The sequence below is a fragment of the Triticum aestivum genome, chromosome 5B (genome assembly GCF_018294505.1).
Source record: "Triticum aestivum cultivar Chinese Spring chromosome 5B, IWGSC CS RefSeq v2.1, whole genome shotgun sequence".
Taxonomy (NCBI): Eukaryota; Viridiplantae; Streptophyta; class Magnoliopsida; order Poales; family Poaceae; genus Triticum; species Triticum aestivum.
This window is the reverse complement of record NC_057807.1, coordinates 593,427,899-593,443,807: the sequence shown is the minus strand read 5'-3', so window position 1 is coordinate 593,443,807 and position 15,909 is coordinate 593,427,899.

Below are 15,909 nucleotides of genomic sequence, written 5' to 3'. Positions count from 1 at the left end.
TGGCCAAGTGAGTTGGCCCGCAGTGCGAAGCCGCCGAATACGAAGATCTGTCCGGGGAGAAAAGTCTCACCCAGGACTACGTCGTTATCGATTGAAGAGGCCATCAAGCCTATCGGTGACGACATAGAGGAACTCTCAATGAAAGCACCAATGTCGGTGTCAAAACCGGCGGATCTCGGGTAGGGGGTCCCGAACTGTGCGTCTAGGCGGATGGTAACAGGAGACAAGGGACACGATGTTTTACCCAGGTTTGGGCCCTCTTGATGGAGGTAAAACCCTACGTCCTTCTTGATTGATATTGATATTGTGGATGTTTACAAGAGTGGATCTACCACGAGATCAAGGAGGCTAAACCCTAGAAGCTAGCCTATGGTATGATTGTAAGGGTTGTTGTTATTGTTGTCCTACGGACTAGAGCCATCCGGTTTATATAGACACCGGAGAGGCCTAGGGTTACATAGAGTCGGTTACAATGGTAGGAGATCTACATATCCGTATCGCCAAGCTTGCCTTCCACGCCAAGGAAAGTCCCATCCGGACACGGGACGAAGTCTTCAATCTTGTATCTTCATAGTCTTGGAGTCCGGTCGATGATGATAGTCCGGCCGATGATAGTTCGGCTGATGATGGTAGTCCGGCTATCCGGACACCCCCTAATCCGGGACTCCCTCATTTACCACAGACCTTCGGGTCCATAGTTATTAGCTAGATGGCTTCTTCTCTCTCTTTGAATCGCAATATAATGTTCTCCTCGATCTTCTTTTAGATCTATTCGATGTAACTCTTTTTGCGGTGTGTTTGTCGAGATCTGATGAATTGTGGGTTTATGATCAAGTTTATCTATGAGAAATATTTGAATCTCCTCTGAATTCTTTTATGTGTGATTAAGTTATCTTTGCAAGTCTCTTCGAATTATCAGTTTGGTTTGGCCTACTAGATTGATCTTTCTTGCAATGGGAGAAGTGCTTAGCTTTGGGTTCAATCTTGCGGTGTCCTTTCCTAGTGACAGCAGGGGCAGCAAGGCACGTATTGTATTGTTGCCATCGAGGATAAAAAGATGGGGTTTATATCATATTGCATGAGTTTATCCCTCTACATCATGTCATCTTTCTTAATGTGTTACTCCGTTCTTTATGAACTTAATACTCTAGATGCATGCTCGATAGCGGTCGATGTGTGAAGTAATAGTAGTAGATGCAGGCAGGAGTCGGTCTACTTGTCACGGACGTGATGCATATATACATGATCATGCCTAGATAATTGTTGGGGAACGTAGCAGAAATTCAAAAAAATTCCTACGAGTCACCAAGATCTATCTATGGAGAGACTAGCAAAGAGAGAGAGGGGAGTGCATCTACATACCCTTGTAGATTGCTAAGCGGAAGCGTTCAAGTGAACGGGGTTGAAGGAGTCGTACTCGTTTTGATCCAAATCACCGGAGATCCTAGTGCCGAACGGACGGCACCTCCGCGTTCAACACACGTGCAGCCCGGTGACGTCTCCCGTGCCTTGATCCAGCAAGGAGAGAGGGAGAGGTTGGGGAAGACTCCATCCAGCAGCAGCACGACAGCGTGGTGGTGGTGGAGGAGCGTGGCACTCCAGCAGGGCTTCTCCAAGCACCGCAAGAGACGAGGAGAGAGAGATAGGGCTGCCCCAGGGAGAGGTGGAAACTCTTGTGTTAGCAGCCCCAAAGACCTCAACTATATATAGGGGAGAGGGAGGGGGTTGTGCCCCCTCTAGGGTTCCCATCCCAAGGGGTGCGGCAGCCCCAAAACCCATCTAGGGTGGCGGCCAAGGGGGGGAGAGGGGGAAACTTGCCCCCCAAGTAAGGTGGAGGCGCCCCCTCCCCATACCCTAGGCGCCTTGGGCCCTGGTGGGGGGGCGCACCAGCCCACCTGGGGCTGGTCCCCTCCCACACTTGGCCCATGCTGCCCTCTGGGGCTGGTGGCCCCACTTGGTGGACCCCCGGGACCCTCCCGGTGGTCCCAGTACGTTATCGATAGCACCCGAAACTTTTCCGGTGACCAAAACAGGACTTCCCATATATAAATCTTTACCTCCGGACCATTTCAGAACTCCTCGTGATGTCCGGGTTCTCATCCGGGACTCCGAACAACATTCAGTAACCACGTATATCTATTCCCTATAACCCTAGCGTCATCGAACCTTAAGTGTGTAGAGCCTACGGGTTCGGGAACCATGCAGACATGACCGAGATAACTCTCCGGCCAATAACCAACAGCGAGATCTGGATACCCATGTTGGCTCCCACATGTTCCACCATGATCTCATCGGATGAACCACGATGTCGAGGATTCAATCAATCCCGTATACAATTCCCTTTGTCTAGCGGTATAGTACTTGCCCGAGATTCAATCGTCGGTATCCCGATACCTTGTTCAATCTCGTTACCGGCAAGTCTCTTTACTCGTTCCGTAACACATCATCCCGTGATCAACCCCTTGGTCACATTGTGCACATTATGATGATGTCCTACCGAGTGGGCCCAGAGATACCTCTCCGTCACACGGAGTGACAAATCCCAGTCTCGATTCGTGCCAACCCAACAGACACTTTCGCAGATACCCGTAGTGCACCTTTATAGCCACCCAGTTACGTTGTGACGTTTGGTACACCCAAAGCATTCCTACGGTATCCGGGAGTTGCACAATCTCATGGTCTAAGGAAATGATACTTGATATTAGAAAAGCTTTAGCATACGAACTACACGATCTTTGTGCTAGGCTTAGGATTGGGTCTTGTCCATCACATCATTCTCCTAATGATGTTGTCCCGTTATCAATGACATCCAATGTCCACGGTTAGGAAACCGTAACCATCTATTGATCAACGAGCTAGTCAACTAGAGGCTTACTAGGGACATGGTGTTGTCTATGTACCCACACATGTATCTGAGTTTCCTATCAATACAATTATAGCATGGATAATAAACGATTATCATGAACAAGGAAATATAATAATAATAACTAATTTATTATTGCCTCTAGGGCATATTTCCAACAGTCTCCCACTTGCACTAGAGTCAATAATCTAGTTCACATCGCCATGTGATTAACACTCACAGGTCACATCGCCATGTGACCAACATCCATAGAGTTCACTAGTGTCATCTAAACTAGTTCACATCATCATGTGATTAAGACTCAATGAGTTCTGGGGTTTGATCATGTTTTGCTTGTGAGAGAGGTTTTAGTCAACGGGTCTGCAACATTCAGATCCGTATGTACTTCGCAAATCTCTAGGTCATATTGTAAATGCTGCTTCCACGCTCCACTTGGAGCTTTTCCAAATGGTTGCTCCACTATACGTATCCGGTTTGCTACCCAGAGTCATTCGGATAGGTGTTAAAGCTTGCATCGATGTAACCCTTTACGCCGAACTCTTTATCACCTCCATAATCGAGAAACATGTCCTTATTTACTTCAAGGACAATTTTTGACCGCTGTCCAATGATCCATTCCTTGATCATTCTTGTACCCCTTGACTGACTCATGGCAAGGCACACTTCCGGTGCAGTACACAACATAGCATACTATAGAGTCTACGTCTGAAGTATAGGGGACGACCTTCGTCCTTTCTCTCTCTTCTACCATGGTCGAGCTTTAAGTCTTAACTTCATACCTTACAACTCAGGCAAGAACTCCTTGTTTGACTGATCCATCTTGAACACCTTCAAGATCATGTCAAGGTATGTGCTAATTTGAAAGTACCATTTAGCATTTTTGATCTATCCTCATAGATCTTGATGCTCAATGTTCAAGCAGCTTAATCCAGGTTTTCTATTGAAAAACACTTTTCAAATAACCCTATATGCTTTCCAGAAATTCTACATCATTTCTGATCAACAATATGTCAACAACATATACCCATCAGAAACTCTATAGTGCTCCCACTCACTTCTTTGGAAATACAAGTTTCTCATAAACTTTGTATAAACCCAAAATCTTTGATCATCTCATCAAAGCGTACATTCCAACTCCGAGATGCTTACTCCAGTCCTTAGAAGGATTGCTGGAGCTTTGCATACTTGTTAGCGTCTTTCAGGATTGTCAAAACCTTCTGGTTGTATCACATACAACCTTTCCTCAAGAAAATTGTCGAGGAAACAATTTTTGACATCCTATCTGCAAGATTTCATAAATAATGCAGTAACTGCTAATCCAATTCCAACAGACTCTTAGCATCGCTACGAGTGAGAAAGCCTCACCGTAGTCAACTCCTTGAACTTGTCGGAAAACATCTTAACGACAAGTCGAGCTTTCTTAATGGTGATACTTACCATCATTGTCCGTCTTTCTTTTAAAATCCATCTGTACCCAACAGCCTTACGACCATCAAGTAGTTCTTCCAAAGTCCACACTTTGTTTTCATACATGGATCCTCTCTCAGATTTTTATGGCCTCTAGCCATTTGTCGGAATCCGGGCCCACCAATGATTCTCCATAGCTCGTAGGTTCATTGTTGTCTAGCAACATGACCTTAAGACAGGATTACCGTACCACTCCGAAGCAGTACGCGTCCTTGTCGACCTACAAGGTTCGGTAGTGACTTGACCCGAAGCTTCATGATCACTATCATCAGCTTCCACTTCAATTGGTGTAGGTGCCACATGAACAACTTCTTGTGCCCTGCTACACACTGGTTGAAGTGATGGTTCATTAACCTCATCAAGTCTCCACCACCCTCCCACTCAATTCTTTTGAGAGAAACTTTTCCTTGAGAAAGGACCTGATTCTAGAAACAATCCCTTTTGCTTACAGAACTGAGACAGGAGGTATACCCAACTGTTTTAGGTGTCCTATGAAGATGCATTTATCTGCTTGGGGATCGAGCTTATCAGCATGAAACTTTTTCACATAAGCATCGCAGCCCCAAACTTTTAAGAAACGACAACTTAGGTTTCTCCAAACCATAGTTCAAACAGTGTCGTCTCAACAGAATTACGTGGTGCCCTATTAAAGTGAGTGCAGTTGTCTCTAATGCCTAACCCATGAACGATAGTGGTAATTCGATAAGAGACATCATGGTACGCACCATATCCAATAGGGTGCAACTATGATGTTCGGACACACCATCACACTATGGTGTTCCAGGCGGTATTAATTATGAAACAATTTCCACAATGTCTTAATTGCGTGCCAAAGCTCGTAACTCAGATACTCATCTCTATGATCATATCATAGACATTTTATCCTCTTGTCACGATGATCTTCAACTTCTCTCTGAAATTACTTGAACCATTCAATAATTCAAACTTTTGTTTCATCAAGTAAATATACTCAGTATCTACTCAAATCATCCGTGAAGTAAGAACATAACGATATCCACTGCGTGCCTCAGCACTCATTGGACTGCACACATCAAAATGTATTACTTCCAACAAGTTGCTTTCTTGTTCCATTTTACTGAAAACGAGGCTTTCAGTCATCTTGCCCATGTGGTATGATTTGCATGTCTCAAGTGATTCAAAATCAAGTGAGTCCAAACGGTCCATTTGCATGGAGTTTCTTCATGCATATACACCAATAGACATGGTTCGCATGTCTCAAACTTTTCAAAAAATGAGTGAGTTCAAAGATCCATCAACATGGAGCTTCTTCATGCGTTTTATACCAATACGACTTACATGGCAGTGCCACAAGTAGGTGGTACTATTATTACTATCTTATATCTTTTGGCATGAACATGTGTACCACTACGATCGAGATTCAATAAACCATTCATTTTAGGTGCAAGACCATTGAAGGTATTATTCAAATAAACAGAGTAACCATTATTCTCCTTAAATGAATAACCGTATTGCGATAGACATAATCCAATCATGTCTATGCTCAACGCAAACACCAAATAACAATTATTTAGGTTTAACACCAATCTCGATGGTAGAGGGAGCGTGCGATGCTTGATCACATCAACCTTGGAAACACTTCCAACACATATCGTCAGCTCACCTTTAGCTAGTCTCCATTTATTCCGTAGCTTTTATTTCGAGTTACTAACACTTAGCAACCGAACCGGTATCTAATACCCTGGTGCTACTAGGAGTACTAGTAAAGTACACATTAACATAATGTATATCCAATATACTTCTATCGACCTTGCCAGCCTTCTCATCTACCAAGTATCTAGGGTAATTCTGCTCCAGTGGTTGTTCCCTTATTACAGAAGCACTGAGTCTCGGGTTTGGGTTCAACCTTGGGTTTCTTCACTAGAGCAGCAGCTGATTTGCCGTTTCATGAAGTATCCCTTCTTGCCCTTGCCCTTCTTGAAACTAGTGGTTTCACTAACCATCAACAATTGATGCTCCTTCTTGATTTCTACTTTCGCGGTGTCAAACATCGCGAATATTTCAAGGATCATCATATCTATCCCTGATATGTTATAGTTCATCACGAAGCTCTAGTAGCTTGGTGGCAATGACTTTGGAGAAACATCACTATCTCATCTGGAAGATTAACTCCCACTCGATTCAAGTGATTGTTGTACTCAGACAATCTGAGTACAAGCTCAATGATTGAGCTTTTCTCCCTTAGTTTGCAGGCTAAGAAACTCGTCGGAGGTCTCATACCTCTTGACGTGGGCACGAGCCTGAAATCCCAATTTCAGCCCTCGAAACATCTCATATGTTCCGCGACGTTTCGAAATCGTCTTCGGTGCCTCAATTCTAAACCGTTTAAATTACTGAACTATCACGTAGTTATCAAAACGTGTATGTCAAATGTTCGCAACATCCACAGACGACGTTCGAGGTTCAGCACACCGAGCGGTGCATTAAGGACATAAGCCTTCTACGCAGCAATGAGGACAATCCTCAGTTTACGGACCCAGTCCGCATAATTGCTACTATCAACTTTCAACTAATTTTCTCTAGGAACATATCTAAACAGTAGAACTAAAGCGCGAGCTACGACATAATTTGCAAGAACCTTTTGACTATGTTCAGGATAATTAAGTTCATCTTATGAACTCCCACTCAGATAGACATCCCTCTAGTCATCTAAGTGATTACATGATCCGAGTCAACTAGGCCGTGTCCGATCATCACGTGAGACAGACTAGTCATCATCGGTGAACATCTTCATCTTGATCGTATCTACCATACGACTCATGCTCGATCTTTCGATCTCTTGTGTTCCGAGGCCATGTCTGTACATGCTAGGCTCGTCAAGTCAACCTAAGTGTTTCGCGTGTGTAAATCTGGCTTACACCCGTTGTATGTGAACGTTAGAATCTATCACACCCGATCATCACGTGGTGCTTCGAAACAACGAACTTTCGCAACGGTGCACAGTTAGGGGGAACACTTTCTTGAAATTTTAATGAGGGATCATCTTATTTACTACCGTCGTTCTAAGCAAATAAGATGCATAAACATGATAAACATCACATGCAATCAAAAAGTGACATGATATGGCCAATATCATTTTGCTCCTTTTGATCTCCATCTTCGGGGCTCCATGATCATCATCGTCACCGGCATGACACCATGATCTCCATCATCGTGTCTCCATGAAGTTGTCTCGCCAACTATTACTTCTACTACTATGGCTAATGGTTTAGCAATAAAGTAAAGTAATTACATGGCGTTGTTCAATGACACGCAGGTCATTCAATAAATTAAGACAACTCCTATGGCTCCTGCCGGTTGTCATACTCATCGACATGCAAGTCGTGATTCCTATTACAAGAACATGATCAATCTCATACATCACATATCATTCATCACATTCTTTTGGCCATATCACATCACATATCATACCCTGCAAAAACAAGTTAGACGTCCTATAATTGTTGTTTCCATGTTTTACGTGGCTGCTATGGGTTTCTAGCAAGAAGGTTTCTTACCTACGCAAAACCACAATGTGTTATGCCAATTGCTATTTACCCTTCATAAGGACCCTTTTCATCGAATCCGTTCCGACTAAAGTGGGAGAGACTGGCACCCGCTAGCCACCTTATGCAACAAGTGCATGTCAGTCGGTGGAACCTGTCTCACGTAAGTATACGTGTAAGGTCGGTCCGAGCTGCTTCATCCCACAATACCGTCGAAACAAGATTGGACTAGTAACGGTAAGCATATTGAACAAAATCAACGCCCACAACAACTTGTGTTCTACTCATGCATAGAAACTACGCAATAGACCTAGCTCATGATGCCACTGTTGGGGAACGTAGCAGAAATTCAAAAATTTCCTACGTGTCACCAAGATTTATCTATGGAAAGACTAGCAACGAGAGAGAGGGGAGTGCATCTACATACCCTTGTAGATCACTAAGCGGAAGCGTTCAAGTGAACGGGGTTGAAGGAGTCGTACTCGTCGTGATCCAAATCACCGGAGATCCTAGTGCCGAACGGACGGCACCTCCGCGTTCAACACACGTGCAGCCTGGTGACGTCTCCCGTGCCTTGATCCAGCAAGGAGAGAGGGAGAGGTTGGGGAAGACTCCGTCCAGCAGCAGCACGACAGCGTGGTGGTGGTGGAGGAGCGTGGCACTCCAGCAGGGCTTCGCCAAGCACCGCAAGAGAAAAGGAGGGAGAGAGGTAGGGCTGCGCCAGGGAGAGGTGGAAACTCTTGTGTTAGCAGCCCCAAAGACCTCAACTATATATAGGGGAGAGGGAGGGGGTTGCGCCCCCTCTAGGGTTCCCATCCCAAGGGGTGCGGCAGCCCCAAAACCCATCTAGGGTGGCGGCCAAGGGGGGAGAGGGGGAAACTTGCCCCCCAAGTAAGGTGGAGGCGCCCCCTCCCCAAACCCTAGGCGCCTTGGGCCCTGGTGGGGGGGGGCGCACCAGCCCACCTGGGGCTGGTCCCCTCCCATACTTGGCCCATGCTGCCCTCTGGGGCCGGTGGCCCCACTTGGTGGACCCCCGGGACCCTCCCGGTGGTCCCGGTACGTTACCGATAGCACCCGAAACTTTTCCAGTGACCAAAACAGGGCTTCCCATATATAAATCTTTACCTCCGGACCATTCCAGAACTCCTCGTGATGTCCGGGATCTCATCCGAGACTCCGAACAACATTCAGTAACCATGTATATCTATTCCCTATAACCCTAGCGTCATCGAACCTTAAGTGTGTAGACCCTACGGGTTCGGGAACCATGTAGACATGACCGAGACAACTCTCCGGCCAATAACCAACAGCAGGATCTGGATACCCATGTTGGCTCCCACATGTTCCATGATGATCTCATCGGATGAACCACGATGTCGAGGATTCAATCAATCCCGTATACAATTCCCTTTGTCTAGCGGTATAGTACTTGCCCGAGATTCGATTGTCGGTATCCCGATACCTTGTTCAATCTCGTTACCGGCAAGTCTCTTTACTCGTTCTATAACACATCATCCCATGATTAACCCCGTGGTCACATTGTGCACATTATGATGATGTCCTACCGAGTGGGCCCAGAGATACCTCTCCGTCACACAGAGTGACAAATCCCAGTCTCGATTCGTGCCAACCCAACAAACACTTTCGGAGATACCCTAGTGCACCTTTATAGCCACCCAGTTATGTTATGACGTTTGGTACATCCAAAGAATTCCTACGATATCCGGGAGTTGCACAATCTCATGGTCTAAGGAAATGATACTTGACATTAGAAAAGATTTAGCATACGAACTACACGATCTTTGTGCTAGGCTTAGGATTGGGTCCTGTCCATCACATCATTCTCCTAATGATGTGGTCCCGTTATCAACGACATCCAATTTCCATGGTCAGGAAACCGTAACCATCTATTGATCAATGAGCTAGTCAACTAGAGGCTTACTAGGGACATGGTGTTGTCTATGTGCCCACACATGTATCTGAGTTTCCTATCAATACAATTATAGCATGGATAATAAACGATTATCATGAACAAGGAAATATAATAATAATAACTAATTTATTATTGCCTCTAGGGCATATTTCCAACAATAATCTCATAATTATTCACTTTTCTATCAATTACTCGACAGTAATTTGTTCACCCACCGTAATACTTATGCTATCTTGAGAGAAGCCACTAGTGAAACCTATGGCCCCCGGGTCTATCTTTTATCATATAAGCTTTCAATCTACTTTTATTTGGATCTTTTACTTTTCCAATCTATATTATAAATACCAAAAATATATTTATCTTATCATATTATCTCTATCATATCTCACTTTCGCAAGTGGCCGTGAAGGGATTGACAACCCCTTTATTGCTTTGGTTGTGAGTTCTTGTTTGTTTGTGTAGGTGCGTGGGACTTTTGAGGAGCCTCCTACTGGATTGATACCTTGGTTCTCAAAAACTGAGGGAAATACTTACGCTACTATTGCTGCATCACCCTTTCCTCTTCAAGGAAAACCAACGCAAGCTCAAGACGTAGCAATCCTGCATAGCAACTCTCAAGTGGCGAATCTAGCAGGACATTGGAGGGTAGGCTTAAAACACAAATTTCCTAAGTCTAATTAGCAAATTCATAGCAATTGTTGCATGCAAAGCACCAAAATATACTTGTCAAGTGGTATGTTTAGCTTAAATACGATTTTGGAGGGTAGGCTTAAGCCTATTGAAGCCTCCCTGGTGGAATCACCACTGCAACTCTCCACAAGGCAAAATCGGAAGTAGCATCAAGTAAAGGAGGTTTGCCTTGAGGATTATATTTCGGTTTCTCAACTTGGGGTCTTGCATAAAGCCAAGGAACACCAGAGTGATCATTGCTAGGAGGTTGTTGACCAAGTGACGGAGCAGTCACAGTTGGCCTCGAAGCCGCACCACCCGAAAGTGGTGCAAGCACCGTGGACAACGTGGCTAATCTCATTTGGACCAAGGCCTCAAGATAACCATCATGCTCCTCTTTTTTCTTAGCAAGGGCCCGTTCCAGATCCTCAGAAATAAAGGACTTGACTTCAGAAGAAGCCTCGCCTTTATCCTTCGGATCTGCAATAAGGGGAGTCCCATTGGGGTTCATCTCGCTCTAGGGCGGTTAAGCCACAAGAATAGAGCACCCTAGAGGGGGGGATGAATAGGTACAATTACAAATTTTAATTATTACTAAGCAATTTTAGGCAATAATGTGGAATATGAGAGTGAGCCTAACAATTGCAAGAGTAGTACTAAGTGCTAAGCTAACATGAGTATGTAAGGAAGCAAGCACAATATGATATAAGTAAGTGCTAAGAGACAAGTAACCACAAGTAGATAGTTAGGGTTAGGAATAACCGCAACTCCAGGAGACGAGGATGTATGCCGATGTTCACTTCCTTGGAGGGAAGCTACGTCACCGTTAGAGAGGTGGATGTTACCACGAAGGCACACCAACGCCACGAAGGCTCACCCTATTCTCCCTTTGAGACAACACCATGAAGGCATTTCTCAACCACTAGTGGTAGACCTTGGGGTGGTCTCCAAACCCTCACAAACTTTTCCGGGGGTAATCACAAAGGTCGATGTCGGTGTCAAAACCGGCGGATCTCGGGTAGGGGTTCCTGAACTGTGCGTCTAGGCAGATGGTAACAGGAGACAAGGGACACGATGTTTTACCCAGGTTCGGGCCCTCTTGATGGAGGTAAAACCCTACGTCCTACTTGATTGATATTGATGATGTGGGTATTACAAGAGTAGATCTACCACGAGATCAAGGAGGCTAAACCCTAGAAGCTAGCCTATGGTATGATTGTTGTTCGTCCTATAGATTAAAGCCATCCGGTTTATATAGACACCGGAGAGGGCTAGGGTTACACAGAGTCGGTTACAATGGTAGGAGATCTACATATCCGTATCGCCAAGCTTGCCTTCTACGCCAAGGAAAGTCCCATTCGGACACGGGACGAAGTCTTCAATCTTGTATCTTCATAGTCTTGGAGTCCAGCCAATGATGATAGTTCGGCTATCCGGACACCCCCTAGTCCAGGACTCCCTCAGTAGCCCCCGAACCAGGCTTCAATGACGACGAGTCCGGCGCGTATATCGTCTTCGGCGTTTGCAAGGCGGGTTCTCCTCCATACTTCATGTGTTTGCCGAATAGTGTCCGGCTTCCTTATAAATGTTGCGCTCCTTGGCTTCCATGTCCAATAATGGCCCTCTTCCACGTGTCGTATGAATGCGAAAAGCCAGGGTATTTTTACGTTTTACCCCCCTAGCTGCGCGAATAAGCCGCCTATAAGAGAGGCGAGGATCCAGATCCGAATCACACCATCCTCCTTCCGCAAGCACTCATCGAAGCGCATCTAACAAAAATCCATTCCAACATGGACAGTCGACGCGGCTCCTCCTCTCGCACTCCCAGTCCTCAGCCAGGAGATTGGAGGAGATGTTCCATCCCGCATAGCGAGTTAGTGACGCTCCAAGCAGAGGGATATCTTCCCCCAGCCTTTATGGTTCCGGTTCAAGCCGGACTGGCCACCTAGAAGGGTGGGAAGCAGGCGGAGAGCGTCCCCAATCCCTCCAAAGGAGAGCGGGTATGCTTCGTCCCCTACCTAATAAGGGGACTCTAATTTCCCATACATCCGTTTCTCCGAGGGCTCCTGGAGTTCTATGGACTCCAACTTCACCACCTCACACCTGCCTCCATTTTGCACATCGCGGGCTTTGTAGCTCTTTGCGAGCTGTTCTTGGGCATCGAGCCCCATTTTGCGCTGTGGAAGAGATTGTTTTGCCTCGTACCCCGTTCTCACGAGGGGTCGATATATCAAGTGGGCGGAGCCGAAATATGGCGCATCGCCGGGACCGGATATCTATCCGGAACCCCGAAGAAGGCGTCCGAAGACTGGCCTTCGGAGTGGTTCTATATGGAAGACGCCCCGCTGCCGGATCCAGTTCGGATCGGCCTCCCGGAGTTTAGCAACGCTCCTCTGAAGAAACACCTGAGTTGGCGCCCGCGGAGCCCTCAATGGGAAGATGATAGGAGCGTCCAATATCTGATGGGCCGGATAAGGTTATTGGCCCATTCCGGATTGACCATGATTGGAGTCATGGCCACATGCATTATGCGAGGGGTGCAACTGCTCCAATATAGGGGCCACCCCATGTGGGATTTCAACGGGGAGAATGACGCCACCCGTCATGGCCGCAAGGGGCCGGGATCGGCCGCGGATCTGGTGAAGATTCTATCCGGCTTGTACAAGGGGGAGAAGGAGGACTTCCTCCACATGAGTCTATTGAATGGATTCTCCATGAATAACCCTCGGAGCTGGGTAAGCGGACGTTTATATATCCGATCTGTGCTTTCAAAGATAAGTGTCTTACTTTATGATTTTGACGCAGGAACTGCACCGGGATGTGGAGGGCATATAAAGCCCGACTTCACAACCCGAGGATCCGGGAAGATCCCTTGATCCGGCCTCTGGAGAGGATCCAGACATAATGGTGGAACTGATTGACGGGGTGTTCCACCAGCTCAGCATAGACAATGCTCTAGTCGCCATTACGGCTGACTACCCCGGTTTGTCTCCGGCTTCCCAGGTGAGTACGACCGAAGTCCTGACACCATTACTTTTTAAATGCTTATTTCTGACCACCGTGTACCAACGGTGCTTCGCAGGAGGTGCCTTTATGGCGGGAAGCCGAGCCCGCGGCGACTGACCAACCAGGGTCAGTGCGGCCCAGCAGGCGGAAGAGGAGTGCGGCGCGAATCGAAACGTCGCCGCAAAGGTATGGCGCACCATTGTCTTTAAGGGAAAGACTCCTGGGAGGTATATTAATGCTCATGATTCTTCCAGGAGAAAGAGCGCTCGTCGGACTGTGCCCGGAGAGGTTGCCAACCAAGCCACTGCCAGCCAGGCTCCAACACCTGGTCTGGAGGGGGAGGCGAGCGCAAGGCGCGAGCCGGATGCTCCTCCAATGGAGGATGCCGACAGGTTGTCCGCCACCAGGTCTAAGGTGGAGAGCGCCATGAATCACAGGCGCCGTCGGACAGTTCTTCGTGATGCGTGTTTCTCCCCAGAGGCGTTGAATGCCTTTAATGCGGGAGACGCGCACCTCCGTGCTGCTCAAGATGGTTTAACCAGAGCCACGGAGCAGTATGTGAAAGACATACGGGTGAGGAATTTTAATAGTTATATATGCCAGTAGCCCCCGAGACTTAAAATAGTTAAACTAACTAATTTAAGGATCATTTGTTATGCAGGATCTTACGGAGAAGAATACCCACCTGTCCCAGGAGCTTCAAGAATGCAAGGCCCAACGTGAGGCCGCACTAGCCGCCGCCGGGGGAGCCACAGGGACCCCCTCTGGTAATACATATTTCGAAAAGAGAAGTAGTTTATGAAGTGCGGCGTGTGTGTTTAGTCTGACAATAATATTGCAGAGGGTGTCGGACTAGATCCGTACAAGCAACATCTGCTGCGCCAGCTGAAGGCCGACGAGAAGGTGCTTATGAGGGTGCAGCAGGAGAGGAACAAACTCCAAGATGCCAACACCCAGCTGGGCGAAGAACTAAAAGATGTTCGGGTCCAGCTGTCTAACTCCGTAAAGGAGAATCGGCGGCTTCGTCGCGGCATTTACAGTAAGTGCTTGAGCAAACTCTTTTGAAAAGAAGAGTTCGGCGAGGAAGTCGATTGACAGAAATGTGTCTGTAGGTGTGCTCACGGGTCGTCTGGCGGAGGAAATGCCTGGTTCCACGGGTGACCTTCTTCTTGAGCTGCTGCAACTGCACGAACATGTCCGGCAGGCGATGAGCAGCGTCGTTCAGGCCTTATGGCCTTCCGTCTCCCTAACCGAGGGTCTTGGAGGGCTTGCTGAGAAGCTTCAGGGAGTACGGCAGCGCTTCTGTCTGTGGAAGATATCGGCCTGCCGTCAAGGCGCCAGGGAGGCCTGGGCCATGGTGAAGACGCGGTACACGAAGGCTGATCCAAACCACATGGCCGAGGTCGGACCTATGGGGCCCGATGGGAAGGAGATCCCTGTGAGCCTGATGTACAGCCAAGTAGAGTTGGCCGCGAAATATTCCCAACGGGACTGTAAACTAGACAGCTTGTTAGATGGGATTGAAGAGGAGTACAATCAGTCAGTTTGACGATGTAATTTAAGATGATATGTAAAATGTCTTCTAGCCGGATTGTAGATCGTTTGTCTTTGCGGACCTTTTCACTTCAACCTCGGGACCCAACAGTCCGGAGTGTGTCCGAATACCCTCACGGTTATACAAAAACCGGGGCATGCATGGTGACCAGGCGTAGGGTCATAAGTGCTTTATCATACAAGTGCCCAACTAGCTATGTTATATTACATGGTTAGTAAGAAACATCTTCCAGGGAGAATAGTTCCGTTAGGGGTTCCTTTCCCTGGGAGGCATGCCCTAAAGTGCATGTCCGGACTGCGAAAAGAGCAGAAAAAGCATTTGGGGGCAGATAAATAAATAAGTAATAAATCATCTTTCAAGTCACCGACCGAATATTACCTTAAGAACGCTAGCCTTCGGCTTCACCCAGTCTGAGGTACACATTCGACTGACCCGGCAGTAACAATCGCAGAGGTGCTCCCTTTACCTCCTAGCCAAACAATCGGGAACGTAGGGGTAAGCACAGGATCCAGGCAACCCAGCTTGGCCAAAACTTAAGTCATATCGATGCATATAATGGTGAGTAAAAAGTACATGCAGAAGTATGACACATGTGTTGGGCATGAAGCCCGTATAAATAAGCTTCTGTTAAAGAAGCCCCCACGTATAACGAGTGCGAGTAGCACATCGAGTGTGTGCGAACAATGCGCAGATCAGCCCTCAAAGGCTTTTACTGAACGAGGGAGGAAAAAGGAGGGAAACAAAAGACAGCAAAAAAATATGAAAGGTGGACGAAGGAAGGAGACGAACTCTGAGTCCGGTGCTAGGCGTAGAATCTTCGGAGACGGGCTGCCTTCCATGGGTTCGGCTCGAGTCGGTTGTTAGATGCATTGCGTAGACGGTATGCACCGCC